Source organism: Gadus chalcogrammus, chromosome 23 (genome assembly GCF_026213295.1).
Source record: "Gadus chalcogrammus isolate NIFS_2021 chromosome 23, NIFS_Gcha_1.0, whole genome shotgun sequence".
NCBI lineage: Eukaryota > Metazoa > Chordata > Actinopteri > Gadiformes > Gadidae > Gadus > Gadus chalcogrammus.
Window position 1 is genome coordinate 5,299 of NC_079434.1, and position 15,909 is coordinate 21,207.

Here is a 15,909-nt window from a genome sequence, read left to right on the forward strand (position 1 = left end):
TGCTCAAAACTAATGTATTCCCCTTCCAAATGGTGGAGTATGGCCCTATTACCCTTTGGTAAGCTTAGTAACACGTTTGCATTGAAATTGACAGATATCAACATTTTTGTTTTTTACGCTTGCAAAATGCTTTTCAGAGCGCTAGAATCACTTTTCGACCAACAACGTGTTTTTGACCTTACATTGTTGATTTAGCTCAAAACTAATATATTCCACTTCCAAATAGTGGAGTATGGCCCAATAACCCTTTGGAAAGCTTTGTAACACGTTTGCATTGAAATTGACAGAGATACCAACATTTCTTGTTTTTATACCTGCACAATTCTTTTCAGAGCGCTAGAATCACTTTTTGACCAACAATGTTTCTTTAATCTTATATTGTTGATTCTACTCAAAACTAATGTATTCCACTTCCAAATAGTGGAGTATGGCCCTATAACCCTTTGGTAAGCTTAATAACACGTTTGCATTGAAATTGACAGATATCAACATTTTTGGTTTTTACGCTTGCAAAATGCTTTTCAGAGCGCTAGAATCACTTTTTGACCAACAATGTGTTTTCGACTTGTTTTCTGAAATGAACAGAAAAATCAACATTTCTTGTTTTTATGCGTTCCAAATGCTTTTCAGAGCGCTAGAATCACTTTTCGACCAACAACGTGTCTTTGACCTTATATTGTTGATTTTGCTCAAAACTAATGTATTCCCCTTCCAAATGGTGGAGTATGGCCCTATTACCCTTTGGTAAGCTTAGTAACACGTTTGCATTGAAATTAACAGAGATACCAACATTTATTATTTTTATGCCGGCAAAATTATTTTAAGAGCGCTTAGAATCACTTTTTGACCAACAATGTGTTTTTGACTTGTTTTTCTGAAACGAACAGAAATATCAACATTTCTTGTTTTTATGCGTGCCAAATGTTTTTCAGAGCGCTAGAATCACTTTTTGACCAACAATGTGTCTTTGACCTTGTATTGTTGATTTTGCTCAAAACTAATGTATTCCACTTCCAAATAGTGGAGTATGGCCCTATAACCCTTTGGTAAGCTTAATAACACGTTTGCATTGAAATTGACAGATATCAACATTTTTGGTTTTCACGCTTGCAAAATGCTTTTCAGAGCGCTAGAATCACTTTTTGACCAACAATGTGTTTTCGACTTGTTTTCTGAAATGAACAGAAAAATCAACATTTCTTGTTTTTATGCGTTCCAAATGCTTTTCAGAGCGCTAGAATCACTTTTCGACCAACAACGTGTTTTTGACCTTACATTGTTGATTTTGCTCAAAACTAATATATATTCCACTTCCAAATAGTGGAGTATGGCCCAATAACCCTTTGGTAAGCTTTGTAACACGTTTGCATTGAAATTGACAGAGATACCAACATTTCTTGTTTTTATACCTGCACAATTCTTTTCAGAGCGCTAGAATCACTTTTTGACCAACAATGTGTTTTCGACATGTTTTCTGAAATGAACAGAAAAATCAACATTTCTTGTTTTTATGCGTGCCAAATGCTTTTCAGAGCGCCAGAATAACCTTTTGACCAACAATGTGTCTTTGACCTTATATTGCTGATTTTGCTCAAAACTAATGTATTCCCCTTCCAAATGGTGGAGTATGGCCCTATTACCCTTTGGTAAGCTTAGTAACATGTTTGCATTGAAATTGACAGAGATACCAACATTTATTGTTTTTATGCCGGCAAAATGCTTTTCCAGAGCGCTAGAATCACTTTTTGACCAACAATGTGTTTTTAACCTTATATTGTTGATTTTGCTCAAAACTAATGTATTCCACTACCAAATAATGGAGTATGGCCCTATAACCCTTTGGTAAGCTTAATAACACGTCTGCATTGAAATTGACAGATATCAACATTTTTGGTTTTTACGCTTGCAAAATGCTTTTCAGAGCGCTAGAATCACTTTTTGACCAACATTATGTTTTTGACCTTACATTATTGATTTTGCTCAAAACTATTGTATGCCAATTCCAAATATTGGAGCATGGCCCTATAACCCTATGGTAAGCTTAGTAACACGTTTGCATTGAAATTGACAGATATCAACATTTCTTGTTTTTACGCATGCAAAATGCTTTTCAGAGGGCTAGAATCACTTTTTGACCAACAATGTGTTTTCGACTTGTTTTCTGAAATGAACAGAAAAATCAACATTTCATGCGTGCCAAATGCTTTTCAGAGCGCTAAAATCACTTTTTGACCAACAATGTGTCTTTGACCTTATATTGTTGATTTTGCTCAAAACTAATGTATTCCCCTTCCAAATGGTGGAGTATGGCCCTATTACCCTTTGGTAAGCTTAGTAACACGTTTGCATTGAAATTGACAGAGATACCAACATTTATTATTTTTATGCCGGCAAAATTCTTTTCAGAGCGCTTAGAATCACTTTTTGACCAACAATGTGTTTTTGACTTGTTTTTCTGAAACGAACAGAAATATCAACATTTCTTGTTTTATGCGTGCCAAATGTTTTTCAGAGCGCTAGAATCACTTTTTGACCAACAATGTGTTTTTAACCTTATATTGTTGATTTTGCTCAAAACTAATGTATTCCACTACCAAATAGTGGAGTATGGCCCTATAACCCTTTGGTAAGCTTAGTCACACGTTTGCATTGAAAATGACAGATATCAACATTTTTGGTTTTTACGCATGCAAAATTCTTTTCAGAGCGCTTAGAATCACTTTTTGACCAACAATGTGTTTTTGACTTGTTTTTCTGAAACGAACAGAAATATCAACATTTCTTGTTTTATGCGTGCCAAATGTTTTTCAGAGCGCTAGAATCACTTTTTGACCAACAATGTGTTTTTAACCTTATATTGTTGATTTTGCTCAAAACTAATGTATTCCACTACCAAATAGTGGAGTATGGCCCTATAACCCTTTGGTAAGCTTAGTCACACGTTTGCATTGAAAATGACAGATATCAACATTTTTGGTTTTTACGCATGCAAAATTCTTTTCAGAGCGCTTAGAATCACTTTTTGACCAACAATGTGTTTTTGACTTGTTTTTCTGAAACAAACAGAAATATCAACATTTCTTGTTTTATGCGTGCCAAATGTTTTTCAGAGCGCTAGAATCACTTTTTGACCAACAATGTGTCTTTGACCTTATATTGTTGATTTTGCTCAAAACTAATGTATTCCACTTCCAAATAGTGGAGTATGGCCCCATAACCCTTTGGTAAGCTTAATAACACGTTTGCATTGAAATTGACAGATATCAAAATTTTGCGTCAGACACCCTTGGCTTTAATCTCTCTCTAAAACAACAGCCTTACACACGGCGGGGCATTCTCTCAGTGGCCAACTCTGTTTTCGATCCTCTTGGATTTCTTGCACCTATAGTCCTTCCAGCAAAGAGGATAATGCAAGAACTCTGCAGAGGAAGCTATGGATGGGACTCAGAGATTCCGCCCGCCGTTGCCAAGAGATGGGAGACATGGATCGGTGGTCTGAGCCAGTTGACAACCCATAACGTCAGAAGATGTTACCGGCCACAGGACTTCGGAGAAGTTTCTGATGCCCAGCTACATCATTTCTGTGATGCCAGCGAGGTGGGATATGGCACAGCGAGCTACTTGAGACTCACCAACACCAGAGGTCTCATTCACATTGCCTTTGTGATGGGCAAAGGAAGAGTAGCCCCGCTGAAACCGATCACCATTCCCAGACTGGAACTAGCAGCCGCAGTCCTGGCCGTTCGAATCAACAGAATGCTGGAAAAGGAGCTTGAATACTCTCTTCAGCCACCAGTCTACTGGACTGACAGCACCACTGTCATGAAATACATCTTCAGCGACACCATCCGCTTTCAGACATATGTGGCGAACAGAGTATCCACCATCAGGGATCTGTCAGAGAAGTCTCAGTGGCGATACGTGAGCAGTGTCCTCAACCCGGCGGATGACGCCTCTCGGGGCCTGACGGCTGAAACATTTCTGAAGTCTGAACAATGGTTTTATGGTCCAGCCTTTCTGAAACAGCCAGAGGAAACCTGGCCCAAATACCCAGAGAATTCCATCTCTCTTGCTGCTGATGACCCGGAGATCAAAAAGACTGTTGCAGTCTTTGGCACAGCTGCAACAGAAACACGAGATCCGGTCATTGAATTCATACAGCACTTCTCTTCATGGGATCGCCTCAAAAGAGCAACAGCAAGGCTCCTGCAATTCAGGGATCTGCTCATGCATTTGAGCAGAAAGAGAAAGGCCGCAGCACTCGCTCACCAACAGTCTGAGGTATCTGGAAAAGATCCAAAGGTACAGACACAGGAACATCTGTCTGTTGAAGATCTTGCACGTGCTGAAGAGACTCTCTTGTGCCGTGTTCAACAACTACACTTCCGGGAGGAGATCTCAGCACTGGAAGCAGGAAAGATTACTGTTAAAGCTAGCAGCAAGCTTTTCAAACTTGACCCTTACCTCTGTGATGGAGTACTGAGAGTAGGCGGAAGACTGAGTAGGATGGCAATGCCGGAAGAGTTCAAGCATCCGGCCATTCTACCCAAAGACAGCCATCTGACCAGACTGCTCCTCCATCACATCCATATTTCGGTAGGCCATGGTGGCAGAAACCAGATGCTTTCAAAACTTCGCCAGAAATACTGGGTCATAAAAGCCAATTCTGCCACCAGAACAATCATGAAAAACTGCATATTCTGCAAACGTTGGCACACTCCCCCTAGTGTGCAGAAAATGTCAGACTTGCCTCTCAGCCGCACACAGCCGGACCACCCTCCCTTCACCTACGTGGGCGTTGATTACTTTGGCCCAATAGAAGCAAAAAGGGGCCGGAGTGTGGTGAAAAGGTACGGCGTCATATTCACCTGCCTTGTCAGTAGAGCCGTCCATCTAGAGCTGGCACATTCTTTGGACACTGACTCTTGTATCTGTGCTCTCCGAAGATTCATGTGCAGAAGGGGTCAGGTCAAAGAAATGTTCTCTGACAATGGCACAAACTTTGTAGGAGCAGAACGTGAGCTGAGAGAGTCACTTGCTCTTTTGAATAATGACACGATCCAGCAGCGCTTGTCAGCAAGAGGAATAAAGTGGAGTTTCAATCCGCCTTACGGCTCACACCATGGAGGCGCATGGGAGAGACTCATCCGTACCGTCAAAAAGGTCCTCTACTCTGTCGTCAGACAGCAGATGTTGGATGACGAGAGCCTGCATACTGTTCTGTGTGAGGTAGAAACCATCCTAAACGATAGACCTCTCACTGCAGTTTATGATTGTGCACGTGATCCAGAGGCCCTCACACCCAATCATCTGCTCCTGCTGAAAGGAAAACCCCTGCTGCCTCCCAGAGTGTCTCAGAAGGATGACTGCTATTCCAGACGGAGATGGAGACAGGTGCAGTACATCGCTGACCTCTTCTGGAAACGCTTTGTCAAAGAGTACCTCCCTCTCATGCAGGAAAGACAGAAGTGGAACGTAGCCAGAAAGAATCTCAAGCCAGATGACCTGGTCCTGATTGTGGATGAAACATCACCACGCAATTCATGGCCTATGGGGAGAGTGACAGAGACAATCCCGGACAGCAGAGGACATGTCAGACGAGTGAAGGTCAAAACAAAGAGCAACATCTTGGAGAGGCCCATCACTAAACTATGCCTTCTCCTGGAGGCCTGAGTTGATTTGACTCTGACTGACCCTTACGTAGACACCGACACTTAATTAATCTTTTCTTTGCACTTTACAGGAAAATAACATTATTTTTGGATTTTGAAAGCCTTTTTTCGAAGAAGAATGAATCATTTTTCATTGGACTTTATTCTGCAAAATGTGTCGACTCTTAACATTTAAGAATTGCGAAATGCTCCATGTTTATTATTGTATAATTGTCAATTGGATATTATGGACAATTAGGGGCCGCGATGTTGGAGCCATTTCTGCTGTTTATGATTTATTTGTGATATTGGTATTGTTTGGTAATTTCTGTTATTTTGGAATATTGTAAGTATCGCGATCTAGACTCTGATGTGATGTTTGGTGTAGCCTGTGTCACAGGGTGCTTAGTGTTGGGCACCGTTTGGGTGTCTAAGCCCCGCCCTCTTTGGTGATTCACCTTTACTTAGAGGTAACAGGTGGTGGGTTGTTTGAATGAGTTGGCGGGTGTAGAAGGACACAGTTTTTGACCGTGGTCTATATCGTGTTTGTTGCAAACCCTAAGTTGTGTACAATAAAAACTGGAACTCGAAATACTGAACTCGCGTACCGAACATCTATCTACCCTCGTCAAAGTGGATCCATGCGAAATCGCGTTGGATGCCACAACACTAACTAATGATTGTTTTTGTAAAAGTGTAACGTCGAGCCTCAGCAGCGTTCTCACTCCTTATGTGCTACTGTATAAAACCTGGTTTTGCGCCTGCGCTAATTGCTTACGGCCATACCACCCTGAACACGCCCGATCTCGTCTGATCTCGGAAGCTAAGCCGGGTCGGGCCTGGTTAGTACTTGGATGGGAGACCGCCTAGGAATACCAGGTGCTGTAAGCATTTCCTTTTTCAACTCGAGCTCATTGCCTCCGTGGCCTACCGTGACCTACCGTGACCTGATGTTTACTGCCAACCGCTTTGGAGGATTTAAGCAACATACAAAGACTGACAACGTCTCTCAAAACTATTTTTGTGAAACATGTGGACAGTATAGTGATACTGCCAGCAGGGAGCACCAGAGAGCTGAAACGACAGTTGTACATTTCTTAAACTTTCACCAACACAAACACGCACGCTCACTTCAGATCATGGGAGGACGTCAAAAGATCACCACCCATTCTCTGACACTTTAACCGTTAACCTTGGTTCAAACATTTAACATCACACGCACACGCAGTGTATTTCAGATAATTAATGAATTCAGATGTCACAATGATCGTTTACATGGATAAGGAGTCCTACTGAATCAATTACTGCCGTTTATATCTAACTAATGATTGTTTTTGTAAAAGTGTAACGTCGAGCCTCAGCAGCTTTCTCACTCCTTATGTGCTACTGTATAAAACCTGGTTTTGCGCCTGCACTAATTGCTTACGGCCATACCACCCTGAACACGCCCGATCTCGTCTGATCGCGGAAGCTAAGCAGGGTCGGGCCTGGTTAGTACTTGGATGGGAGACCTCCTCAGAAGCCCAGGTTGCTGTAAGTAGTGACGGGTGTCACCAAAAGAAAAAAAAACACGCCCGATCTCGTCTGATCCCGTTCAGGTGTGCAACCAGGAAGTGGATGAGCAGAGAGAGAGAGCGGGTGGAGAGAGCAGGTGGACTTTTTTGTTTGTGTTTGATTGAAAGTGAGTGAGTGTGTTTTACTTTTTGTGTTAGTTTTATTCCCCCAGCAGCTTGCTGTTCGGGGGAACGTCTTTTTTGTTTGTTTGTGTGTTGAATGAGTGACGTAATGGAGAGGAGAGAGCGAGTAGAGAGGAGTAGGACGGATCTCATGGAAACTGACAGCGGACGGGCAAGCACAACGACACAGAATATGGACAACGGCATTGAGCAGATATCGCCCAAGAATACCGACCATGGAAAGACCCCGACGACGAGCAAGATCATGGACAACGGCAAGACGCAGCAACAGGCGAAGAACGCAGACATTGGAAAGGAAACGACAACGAGAGGGATCATGGACGATGGCACGAAGGCTTTGTACCAAGGTGGGACTCAAACTTTTGAGAAGAGGCTGACGGTTGCTGTGGAGATTATTGGGGAGGAAGGTGTATCAATGATGGAACTGCTAAAAGAAATAAAGAGGATATGTGGGGTGGTGATTGGCTGTCGGATTAAGGCACAGAAGAAATATGAAATTACCATGGAAAATGTGGACGGAAAGGAGAGATTGCTTGATGGGTTGAAGATAAAAGACAGTTTGGTGTTTGTGAAGGAGATGATGAATAATGAGCTGGTTGTTTCCTTTTTGAACCTGCCGACATATGTACCTGATGAGGTGATATTGGTGAAGCTGCACGAGTGGGGAGTGAAAGCTGTCTCCCCAATAAAGAGAAGGATGTGGCCTGGCACGGAAATAGCAGACGGAACAAGGTTCCTAAGGGTTAGGTTCACGGAGACGGTGAAATCACTGCCGTATTCAACCAAATTTGAAACACTGGAGGGCACAGAATTTTTTAGAGTAATTCATGACCGACAGGTCAGAGTATGCCGGATGTGCATACAACCAGGGCACATTTTGAGAGACTGCCCACAATTCACGTGTCACGGATGTCAGACGCAGGGGCACTACGCGCGGGAATGCCCGTCGCGTGGCGTGAGAGGAGGAGACCGAGCGGATGAGAGCCAGGAGGGGCGGCGGGATGGTGGAGCGACGGCGGTGGCAGTGGTGCTGGCAGAGGAGGCTGCGGAGGTGTCGGCAGTGGTGGTGGTGGTGGAGGCGGTGGCGGAGGCGGCGGCGTTGGCGGCGGCGGCAGCAGCAGAGATGGAGCCACTCTGCTGCACTGTGGACGACGTCGTCCTGCCGGAGGATCCACCAGCCGGGGGAGCGATCGGGCTGGGAGTGGGTGGAGGTGCCTCTGGGGACCTGGTGCCGAGGGTGGCCCATGACAGCACCCTGGGGGGCGGAGGAGGTCCGGGAGAAGGTGGAGGGTTCGGCCCAGGAGGCATGTTCGAGGGGTGGGTGATCGAGGAGGCCCCGGAGGAGGAGCGGGACCAAGTGGGGAGGAGCTGGATGGAGGAAATGGACGTTGAGGCGGTGTCCGAGGCGGACGAACCCATGGACAGAAGGGAAAGAAAGGCAGAGCTGCTGGTGAAAAGGAAAGCCAAGAAGGAAACAACAGTAGTTACAAAAAGGAAAGGGGTGAGGACACGCACGTCTCACTCGCTGCCATCGGCCATCACCTGATTTCCTTCCTGTGTTATTTGAAAATTTTATGAATGGATGCAGTTTATTTCAGTGATGGAAGACGGGAAACGTATGTTAAATTTATGATGTGTATTTTGTTCTTTTATTTTTTATTTTAGGGAAGTTACCTCAGTTGTCTTTTCTATAATTAATATGTTTGTATACAAAATATGACTATTTTTGATAATAAAAAAAAAAAAAAAAAAACACGGCTGATCTCGTCTGATCTCGGAAGCTAAGCAGGGTCGGGGCTGGTTAGTACTTGGATGGGAGACCGCCTGGGAATACCAGGTGCTGTAAGCTTTTCCTTTTTCAACTCGAGCTCATTGACTCCGTGGCGTACCGTGACCTGATGTTTACTGCCAACCGCTTTGGAGGATTTAAGCAACATACAAAAACTGACAACGTCTCTCAAAACTGTTTTTGTGAAACATGAGGACAGTATAGTGATACTGCCAGCAGGGAGCACCAGAGAGCTGAACCGACAGTTGTACATTTCTTAAACTTTCACCAACACAAACACGCACGCTCACTTCAGATCATGGGAGGACGTCAAAAAATCACCACCCATTCTCTGACACTTTAACCGTTAACCTTGGTTCAAACATTTAACATCACACGCACACGCAGTGTATTTCAGATAATTAATGAATTCAGATGTCACAATGATCGTTTACATGGATAAGGAGTCCTACTGAATCAATTACTGACGTTTATATCTAACTAATGATTGTTTTTGTAAAAGTGTAACGTCGAGCCTCAGCAGCTTTCCCACTCCTTATGTGCTACTGTATAAAACCTGGTTTTGCGCCTGCACTAATTGCTTACGGCCATACCACCCTGAACACGCCCGATCTCGTCTGATCTCGGAAGGTAAGCAGGGTCGGGCCTGGTTAGTACTCGGATGGGAGACCTCCTCAGTAGCCCAGGTTGCTGTAAGTAGTGACGGGCGTCACCAAAAGAAAAAAAAAAAAACACGCCCGATCTCGTCTGATCTCAGAAGCTAAGCAGGGTCTGGCCTGGTTAGTACTTGGATGGGAGACCGCCTGGGAAAACCAGGTGCTGCAAGCTGTTTCTTTTTCAACTCGAGCTCATTGACTCCGTGGCGTACCGTGACCTGATGTTTACTGCCAACCGCTTTGGAGGATTTAAGCAACATACAAAAACTGACAACGTCTCTCAAAACTATTTTTGTGAAACATGAGGACAGTATAGTGATACTGCCAGCAGGGAGCACCAGAGAGCTGAACCGACAGTTGTACATTTCTTAAACTTTCACCAACACAAACACGCACGCTCACTTCAGATCATGGGAGGACGTCAAAAAATCACCACCCATTCTCTGACACTTTAACCGTTAACCTTGGTTCAAACATTTAACATCACACGCACACGCAGTGTATTTCAGATAATTAATGAATTCAGATGTCACAATGATCGTTTACATGGATAAGGAGTCCTACTGAATCAATTACTGCCGTTTATATCTAACTAATGATTGTTTTTGTAAAAGTGTAACGTCGAGCCTCAGCAGCTTTCTCACTCCTTATGTGCTACTGTATAAAACCTGGTTTTGCGCCTGCACTAATTGCTTACGGCCATACCACCCTGAACACGCCCGATCTCGTCTGATCTCGGATGCTAAGCAGGGTCGGGCCTGGTTATTACTTGGATGGGAGACCGCCTGGGAATACCAGGTGCTGTAAGCTTTTTCTTTTTCAACTCGAGCTCATTGCCTCCGTGGCCTACCGTGGCGTACCGTGACCTGATGTTTACTGCCAACCGCTTTGGAGGATTTAAGCAACATACAAAAACTGACAACGTCTCTCAAAACTATTTTTGTGAAACATGAGGACTGTATAGTGATACTGCCAGCAGGGAGCACCAGAGAGCTGAACCGACAGTTGTACATTTCTTAAACTTTCACCAACACAAACACGCACGCTCACTTCAGATCATGGGAGGACGTCAAAAAATCACCACCCATTCTCTGACACTTTAACCGTTAACCTTGGTTCAAACATTTAACATCACACGCACACGCAGTGTATTTCAGATAATTAATGAATTCAGATGTCACAATGATCGTTTACATGGATAAGGAGTCCTACTGAATCAATTACTGCCGTTTATATCTAACTAATGATTGTTTTTGTAAAAGTGTAACGTCAAGCCTCAGCAGCTTTCTCACTCCTTATGTGCTACTGTATAAAACCTGGTTTTGCGCCTGCACTAATTGCTTACGGCCATACCACCCTGAACACGCGCGATCTCGTCTGATCTCGGAAGCTAAGCAGGGTCGGGCCTGGTTAGTACTTGGATGGGAGACCTCCTCAGAAGCCCAGGTTGCTGTAAGTAGTGACGGGTGTCACCAAAAGAAAAAAAAAAAAAAACACGCGCGATCTCGTCTGATCTTGGAAGCTAAGCAGGGTCGGGCCTGGTTAGTACATGGATGGGAGACCGCCTGGGAATACCAGGTGCTGTAAACATTTTCTTTTTCAACTCGAGCTCATTGCCTCCGTGGCCTACCGTGGCGTACCGTGACCTGATGTTTACTGCCAACCGCTTTGGAGGATTTAAGCAACATACAAAAACTGACAACGTCTCTCAAAACTATTTTTGTGAAACATGAGGACAGTATAGTGATACTGCCAGCAGGGAGCACCAGAGAGCTGAACCGACAGTTGTACATTTCTTAAACTTTCACCAACACAAACACGCACGCTCACTTCAGATCATGGGAGGACGTCAAAAAATCACCACCCATTCTCTGACACTTTAACCGTTAACCTTGGTTCAAACATTTAACATCAAACGCACACGCAGTGTATTTCAGATAATTAATGAATTCAGATGTCACAATGATCGTTTACATGGATAAGGAGTCCTACTGAATCAATTACTGCCGTTTATATCCAACTAATGATTGTTTTTGTAAAAGTGTAACGTCGAGCCTCAGCAGCTTTCTCACTCCTTATGTGCTACTGTATAAAACCTGGTTTTGCGCCTGCACTAATTGATTACGGCCATACCACCCTGAACACGCCCGATCTCGTCTGATCTCGGAAGCTAAGCAGGGTCGGGCCTGGTTAGTACTTGGATGGGAGACCGCCTGGGAATACCAGGTGCTGTAAGCTTTTTCTTTTTCAACTCGAGCTCATTGACTCCGTGGCCTACCGTGGCCTGATGTTTACTGCCAACCGCTTTGGAGGATTTAAGCAACATACAAAAACTGACAACGTCTCTCAAAACTGTTTTTGTGAAACATGAGGACAGTATAGTGATACTGCCAGCAGGGAGCACCAGAGAGCTGAACCGACAGTTGTACGTTTCTTAAACTTTCACCAACACAAACACGAACGCTCACTTCAGATCATGGGAGGACGTCAAAAAATCACCACCCATTCTCTGACACTTTAACCGTTAACCTTGGTTCAAACATTTAACATCACACGCACACGCAGTGTATTTCAGATAATTAATGAATTCAGATGTCACAATGATCGTTTACATGGATAAGGAGTCCTACTGAATCAATTACTGCAGTTTATATCTAACTAATGATTGTTTTTGTAAGAGTGTAACGTCGAGCCTCAGCAGCTTTCTCACTCCTTATGTGCTACTGTATAAAACCTGGTTTTGCGCCTGCACTAATTGCTTACGGCTATACCACCCTGAACACGCCCGTTCTCGTCTGATCTCGGAAGCTAAGCAGGGTCGGGCCTGGTTAGTACTTGGATGGGAGTCCGCCTGGGAATACCAGGTGCTGTTAGCTTTTCCTTTTTCAACTCGAGCTCATTGCCTCCGTGGCCTACTGTGACCTACCGTGACCTGATGTTTACTGCCAACCGCTTTGGAGGATTTAAGCAACATACAAAGACTGACAACGTCTCTCAAAACTATTTTTGTGAAACATGAGGACAGTATAGTGATACTGCCAGCAGGGAGCACCAGAGAGCTGAAACGACAGTTGTACATTTCTTAAACTTTCACCAACACAAACACGCACGCTCACTTCAGATCATGGGAGGACGTCAAAAAATCACCACCCATTCTCTGACACTTTAACCGTTAACCTTGGTTCAAACATTTAACATCATACGCACACGCAGTGTATTTCAGATAATTAATGAATTCAGATGTCACCATGATCGTTTACATGGATAAGGAGTCCTACTGAATCAATTACTGCCGTTTATATCTAACTAATGATTGTTTTTGTAAAAGTGTAACGTCGAGCCTCAGCAGCTTTCTCACTCCTTATGTGCTACTGTATAAAACCTGGTTTTGCGCCTGTACTAATTGCTTACGGCCATACCACCCTGAACACGCCTGATCTCATCTGATCGAGGAAGCTAAGCAGGGTCGGGCCTGGTTAGTACTTGGATGGGAGACCGCCTGGGAAAACCAGGTGCTGCAAGCTTTTTCTTTTTCAACTCGAGCTCATTGACTCCGTGGCGTACCGTGACCTGATGTTTACTGCCAACCGCTTTGGAGGATTTAAGCAACATACAAAAACTGACAACGTCTCTCAAAACTGTTTTTGTGAAACATGAGGACAGTATAGTGATACTGCCAGCAGGGAGCACCAGAGAGCTGAACCGACAGTTGTACATTTCTTAAACTTTCACCAACACAAACACGCACGCTCACTTCAGATCATGGGAGGACGTCAAAAAATCACCACCCATTCTCTGACACTTTAACCGTTAACCTTGGTTCAAACATTTAACATCACACGCACACGCAGTGTATTTCAGATAATTAATGAATTCAGATGTCACAATGATCGTTTACATGGATAAGGAGTCCTACTGAATCAATTACTGCCGTTTATATCCAACTAATGATTGTTTTTGTAAAAGTGTAACGTCGAGCCTCAGCAGCTTTCTCACTCCTTATGTGCTACTGTATAAAACCTGGTTTTGCGCCTGCACTAATTGATTACGGCCATACCACCCTGAACACGCCCGATCTCGTCTGATCTCGGAAGCTAAGCAGGGTCGGGCCTGGTTAGTACTTGGATGGGAGACCGCCTGGGAATACCAGGTGCTGTAAGCTTTTTCTTTTTCAACTCGAGCTCATTGACTCCGTGGCCTACCGTGGCCTGATGTTTACTGCCAACCGCTTTGGAGGATTTAAGCAACATACAAAAACTGACAACGTCTCTCAAAACTGTTTTTGTGAAACATGAGGACAGTATAGTGATACTGCCAGCAGGGAGCACCAGAGAGCTGAACCGACAGTTGTACGTTTCTTAAACTTTCACCAACACAAACACGAACGCTCACTTCAGATCATCGGAGGACGTCAAAAAATCACCACCCATTCTCTGACACTTTAACCGTTAACCTTGGTTCAAACATTTAACATCACACGCACACGCAGTGTATTTCAGATAATTAATGAATTCAGATGTCACAATGATCGTTTACATGGATAAGGAGTCCTACTGAATAAATTACTGCCGTTTATATCTAACTAATGATTGTTTTTGTAAAAGTGTAACGTCGAGCCTCAGCAGCTTTCTCACTCCTTATGTGCTACTGTATAAAACCTGGTTTTGCGCCTGCACTAATTGATTACGGCCATACCACCCTGAACACGCCCGATCTCGTCTGATCTCGGAAGCTAAGCAGGGTCGGGCCTGGTTAGTACTTGGATGGGAGACCGCCTGGGAATACCAGGTGCTGTAAGCTTTTTGTTTTTCAACTCGAGCTCATTGACTCCGTGGCGTACCGTGACCTGATGTTTACTGCCAACCGCTTTGGAGGATTTAAGCAACATACAAAAACTGACAACGTCTCTCAAAACCATTTTTGTGAAACATGAGGACTGTATAGTGATACTGCCAGCAGGGAGCACCAGAGAGCTGAACCGACAGTTGTACATTTCTTAAACTTTCACCAACACAAACACGCACGCTCACTTCAGATCATGGGAGGATGTCAAAAAATCACCACCCATTCTCTGACACTTTAACCGTTAACCTTGGTTCAAACATTTAACATCACACGCACACGCAGTGTATTTCAGATAATTAATGAATTCAGATGTCACAATGATCGTTTACATGGATAAGGAGTCCTACTGAATCAATTACTGCAGTTTATATCTAACTAATGATTGTTTTTGTAAGAGTGTAACGTCGAGCCTCAGCAGCTTTCTCACTCCTTATGTGCTACTGTATAAAACCTGGTTTTGCGCCTACACTATTTGCTTACGGCTATACCACCCTGAACACGCCCGTTCTCGTCTGATCTCGGAAGCTAAGCAGGGTCGGGCCTGGTTAGTACTTGGATGGGAGTCCGCCTGGGAATACCAGGTGCTGTAAGCTTTTCCTTTTTCAACTCGAGCTCATTGCCTCCGTGGCCTACTGTGACCTACCGTGACCTGATGTTTACTGCCAACCGCTTTGGAGGATTTAAGCAACATACAAAGACTGACAACGTCTCTCAAAACTATTTTTGTGAAACATGAGGACAGTATAGTGATACTGCCAGCAGGGAGCACCAGAGAGCTGAAACGACAGTTGTACATTTCTTAAACTTTCACCAACACAAACACGCACGCTCACTTCAGATCATGGGAGGACGTCAAAAAATCACCACCCATTCTCTGACACTTTAACCTTTAACCTTGGTTCAAACATTTAACATCACACGCACACGCAGTGTATTTCAGATAATTAATGAATTCAGATGTCACAATGATCGTTTACATGGATAAGGAGTCCTACTGAATCAATTACTGCCGTTTATATCTAACTAATGATTTTTTTTCTAAAAGTGTAACGTCGAGCCTCAGCAGCTTTCTCACTCCTTATGTGCTACTGTATAAAACCTGGTTTTGCGCCTGCACTAATTGCTTACGGCCATAACAACCTGAACACGCCCGATCTCGTCTGATCTCGGAAGCTAAGCAGGGTCGGGCCTGGTTAGTACTTGGATGGGAGACCGCCTGGGAATACCAGGTGCTGTAAGCTTTTTCTTTTTCAACTCGAGCTCATTGACTC

At 44.0% G+C, this 15,909-nt stretch overlaps 12 non-coding genes across 12 annotated transcripts; all 12 read left to right on the forward strand.

Annotated features, from left to right (window-relative positions):
• The first annotated feature begins 6,423 nt into the window (after positions 1 to 6,423).
• Positions 6,424 to 6,542, forward strand: LOC130377723 (5S ribosomal RNA). Its single transcript, XR_008894310.1, has one exon. It is a non-coding gene; the product is annotated as a 5S ribosomal RNA (ribosomal RNA).
• A 529-nt stretch (positions 6,543 to 7,071) lies between these two features.
• On the forward strand, positions 7,072 to 7,191 carry LOC130377774 (5S ribosomal RNA). Its single transcript, XR_008894358.1, has one exon. It is a non-coding gene; the product is annotated as a 5S ribosomal RNA (ribosomal RNA).
• A 2,525-nt stretch (positions 7,192 to 9,716) lies between these two features.
• On the forward strand, positions 9,717 to 9,836 carry LOC130377784 (5S ribosomal RNA). The gene has a single exon (XR_008894368.1). It is a non-coding gene; the product is annotated as a 5S ribosomal RNA (ribosomal RNA).
• A 648-nt stretch (positions 9,837 to 10,484) lies between these two features.
• Positions 10,485 to 10,603, forward strand: LOC130377729 (5S ribosomal RNA). Its single transcript, XR_008894315.1, has one exon. It is a non-coding gene; the product is annotated as a 5S ribosomal RNA (ribosomal RNA).
• A 529-nt stretch (positions 10,604 to 11,132) lies between these two features.
• On the forward strand, positions 11,133 to 11,252 carry LOC130377755 (5S ribosomal RNA). Its single transcript, XR_008894340.1, has one exon. It is a non-coding gene; the product is annotated as a 5S ribosomal RNA (ribosomal RNA).
• Positions 11,253 to 11,912: 660 nt separating this feature from the next.
• LOC130377823 (5S ribosomal RNA) lies at positions 11,913 to 12,031 on the forward strand. The gene has a single exon (XR_008894398.1). It is a non-coding gene; the product is annotated as a 5S ribosomal RNA (ribosomal RNA).
• A 519-nt stretch (positions 12,032 to 12,550) lies between these two features.
• Positions 12,551 to 12,669, forward strand: LOC130377762 (5S ribosomal RNA). The gene has a single exon (XR_008894347.1). It is a non-coding gene; the product is annotated as a 5S ribosomal RNA (ribosomal RNA).
• A 529-nt stretch (positions 12,670 to 13,198) lies between these two features.
• On the forward strand, positions 13,199 to 13,317 carry LOC130377789 (5S ribosomal RNA). Its single transcript, XR_008894372.1, has one exon. It is a non-coding gene; the product is annotated as a 5S ribosomal RNA (ribosomal RNA).
• Positions 13,318 to 13,836: 519 nt separating this feature from the next.
• LOC130377826 (5S ribosomal RNA) lies at positions 13,837 to 13,955 on the forward strand. Its single transcript, XR_008894399.1, has one exon. It is a non-coding gene; the product is annotated as a 5S ribosomal RNA (ribosomal RNA).
• Positions 13,956 to 14,474: 519 nt separating this feature from the next.
• LOC130377827 (5S ribosomal RNA) lies at positions 14,475 to 14,593 on the forward strand. Its single transcript, XR_008894400.1, has one exon. It is a non-coding gene; the product is annotated as a 5S ribosomal RNA (ribosomal RNA).
• Positions 14,594 to 15,112: 519 nt separating this feature from the next.
• On the forward strand, positions 15,113 to 15,231 carry LOC130377737 (5S ribosomal RNA). The gene has a single exon (XR_008894323.1). It is a non-coding gene; the product is annotated as a 5S ribosomal RNA (ribosomal RNA).
• A 529-nt stretch (positions 15,232 to 15,760) lies between these two features.
• On the forward strand, positions 15,761 to 15,879 carry LOC130377742 (5S ribosomal RNA). The gene has a single exon (XR_008894328.1). It is a non-coding gene; the product is annotated as a 5S ribosomal RNA (ribosomal RNA).
• Positions 15,880 to 15,909: the final 30 nt, after the last annotated feature.